Genomic DNA, 3788 nt, shown 5'->3' with positions numbered 1-3788 from the left:
CCTGTCACCTAGGCTGAGTGCAGTGGCACCATCTCAGTTCATTGCAGCCTCGACCTCCCAAGTTCAAGTGATCCTCCCACCTCAGTCTCTCAAGTAGCTGGGACTACAAGGGGTGTGCCATCCTGCCTGGCTAATTTCTGTATTTCTTATAGAGACAGGCTTTCTCACGCTGGTCTCAAACTCCTGGGCTCAAGCAATCTGCCCACCTCGGCCTCACATAGTGCTGAGACTACAGGCATGAGTCACTATGTCTGGCCACAACTGTATGTTTTTATAGCTTAAATTGCATTTGGAGCCAAAGCAAAAGAAGCTTTGACTAAGAGGTAGACACTACATATAGGAGGTGCACGTCAGGGCACTGAAGTCAAACTGCCTATGTTTAATCTGACCTCTATCACTTGCAGGTTGCAGAATCTTAAGACAAGTTACTAAAACTCTAACAGACATCGAAGACAAATAATTGATCCTTAAATTAAATGAGCTAGTGCATTAACAGAACTCAGTCTAGTGTCTAGCATTAGACTGCTCACACCTGTAGCAGAAGTTTTGCCTTGCCCACCATGAACTCTTTAGTACCTAAAATGTTTGACACAGAGTAGATGCTCAGAAAGTGTATTGCATGTTGGAACATTTATTTGGAAACCCAGTAAAAGAAGGTCTGCAGATTACTACAGTTTACCTGCATCAGGAGTTGGAATTGGTCCCAAACTAAATTCTATATCTTAGAAAATGGATCGTTTGAAACCATCTTATTCATAAATAAGGTTCTTCTCCAGAGACACACATTGCAGTTTAACTAGCTTAAGTCTTTTTATAAGGAACTGATATGGTTTGGCTCTGTGTCCCTACCCAAATCTCATCTTGAATTGTAATCCCCAATGTGTCAAGGGAGTGACTTCATGATAGGTGATTGGATTATGGGGAGTTTCCCCCATACTGTTCTTATGATAGTGAGTTCTCAAGAGATCTGATGGTTTAAAGGTGGCACATCCACCTTTGCTCTCTCTCTTTCCTGCCATCTTGTAAAGAAAGTACTTGTTTCTCCTTCACCTTCAACCATGATTGTAAGTTTCCTCAGGCCCCCTGAGCCATGCAGAACTGTGAGTCAATTAAACTCCTTTTGTTTATAAATTACCCAGTCTCAGATAGTATCTTAATAGCAGTGTGAAAACGAATTAATACAGAGAATTGGTACCGGCAGAGTAGGGTAATATTACAAAGATAACCTGAAAATGTGGAAGCAACTTTGGAAATGGTAACAAGCAGAGGTTGAAACAGATTGGAGGGCTCAGAAGTAGACAGGAAAATGTGGGAAAGTTTGGATTTTCCTAGAGACTTATTGAATGGTTTTGACCAAAAATGTTGATAATTATATGGACAATGAAGTCCCGATTAAGGGGGTCTCAGATGAAGATGAGGAATTTATTGGGAACTGGAGTAAAGGTCACTCATGCTATGCTTTAGCAAAGAGACTGGTGGCATTTCACCTCTGCTCTAGAGATCTGTCTTTGAACCTGAGAGAGATGATTTAGGGTATCTGGAGGAAGAAATTTCTAAGCAGCAAAGCATTCAAGAGGTTACCTGGCTGATTCTGAAAGTGTTTAGTCATATGCATTCCTAAAGAGATTATCTGAAAGTGAAACTTCTATTTCTTAAAAAAAAGTAGAACATAAAAAGTTTTTAAAATTGGCAGCCTGACCACAAGGTAGAAAAGAAAAACCCATTTTCTGGAAAGAAATTCAAGCCAGCTGTAGAAATCTGCATAAGTAACAAAGAGCCAAATATTAAATTGCCAAGACAATGGAGATAATGTCTTCATGGCATGTCAGAGATCTTCAAGGCAGTCCCTCCCATCACAGGTCCAGAGACCTAGGAGGAATAAATGATTCCATGTGTCTAGCTTACGGTCCTGCTGCTCTGTGCAGCCTCAGGACTGGTGCCTTGGGTTCCAGCCACTCCAGCTCAGGTGATGGCTGAAAGGGGCCAGGATACAGGTTGAGCCATTGCTTCAAAGGGTGCAAGCCCCAAGCCTTGGTGGCTTCCAGGTGTTGTTGGGCCTGCAGGTGCACAGAAGACAAGAGTTGAGCTTTGAGAACTTCCACCTAGATTTCAGAGGATGTATGGAAACACCTGAACATGCAGGCAGATGTCTGCTGCAGAGGTGGAGCCCTCATAGAGAACCTGTACCAGGGCAATGCAGAAATGAAATGTGAGGTTGGAGCCACCACACAGGTCCCCACTGGGTCATTTTCTAGTGGAACTGTAAAAAGAGGGCCACTTTCCTCCAGACCCCAGCATAGTAGATCCACTGACAGCTTGCATCATGTGCCTGGAAAGGCCTCAGGCACTCAATGCCAGCCCCACATGAAAGCAGTCAGGAAGGGGGCTGTACCCTGCAAAACCACAGGGGCAGAGCTTTCCAAGGCCATGGGAGCTCACCTGTTGCATCAGTGTGGCCTGGATGTGAGACATGGAGTCAAAGGTGATCATTTTGGAATTTTAAGGTTTAATGACTGCCATAATGGATATCTGACATGCATGAGGCCTGTAGCCCCTTTGATTTGGCCAATATCTCCCATTTGGAAGAGGTGTATTTACTCAATGCCTGTACCACCCCCAACCATTGTATCTAGGAAGTGACTAATTTGCTTTTGATTTTACTGGCTTATAAGCAAAAGGAACTTGCTTTGTCTCAGATGAGACTTTGGACTTGGATTTTTGGGTAATGCTGGAATGAGTTAAGACTTTTGGGGACTGTTGGAAGGGAATGATTATGTTTTGAAATGTGAGAACAAGAGGTTTGGGAAGGGCCAGCAGTGGATGGTTTGGCTCTGTGTCCCTACCCAAATCTCACCTTGAATTGTAATAATCCCCACATGTCAAGGATGGGACCAGGTGGAGATAATTAAATCATTGGGGTGTTTTCCCACATGCTGTTCTTGTGAGAGGTTATCTGAAATTGGAACTCTTGTTTTAAAAAGAGGCAAGGCTAAAAGCTTGGAAAATTTGCAGCCTGATGATGCAATACAAAAGAAAAACCCATTTTCTGGGGAGAAATTTAAGCCTGCTGCAGAAATTTCACAAGTAATAAGGAGTTGAATGTTAATAGCCAAGGCAATGGGGAAAATGTCTCCAGGGCATATCAGAGATCTTCACAGCATCCTCTCCCATCACAAGTCCAGAGACCTAGGAGGGAAAAATTGTTGAATGTATCTGGAGCATGGCCCCACTGCTCTGTGCAGCCTCAGGACTTGGTGCCTTGGGTTCCTGCCACTCCAGCTCCAGCCATGGCTAAAAGGGGCCAAGATACAGCTTGGGCTATTGCTTTAGAGGGTGCAAGCCCCAATCCTTGGTGGCTTCCAGGTGGTGTTGGGCCTGCAGGTACACAGAAGACAAGAGTTGAGCTTTGGAAACCGCCACTTAGATTTCAGAGGATGTGTGGAAACACCTGTATGTCCAGGCAGAAGTCTGCTGCAGGGGTCAAGCCCTTATAGAGAACCTCTACTAGGGCAATGCAGAGAGAAAATGTGGGGTGGAGCCCCCACACAGAGTCCCTGCTCTTTTCCAGAGTCCCCTGGAAAAGCCACAGTCAGTCAACACCCACCAGCCCGTGAAAGCAGCTTCAGGGGCTGTACCCTACAGAGCCACAGGTGCAAAGCTCCCCAAGGTCAAGGGAGCCCACCTCTTAAACCAGTGCAATCTGGATGTAACACACAGAGTCAAAGCAGATTTTGAAGATTTAATATTTAATGACTGCCCCACTGGGTTTCAAACTTGCATGGGACCTG

Source organism: Pan paniscus, chromosome 13, assembly GCF_029289425.2.
Source record: "Pan paniscus chromosome 13, NHGRI_mPanPan1-v2.0_pri, whole genome shotgun sequence".
In the NCBI taxonomy this organism is placed as follows: Eukaryota; Metazoa; Chordata; class Mammalia; order Primates; family Hominidae; genus Pan; species Pan paniscus.
Note: the sequence above shows the minus strand (reverse complement) of the source record.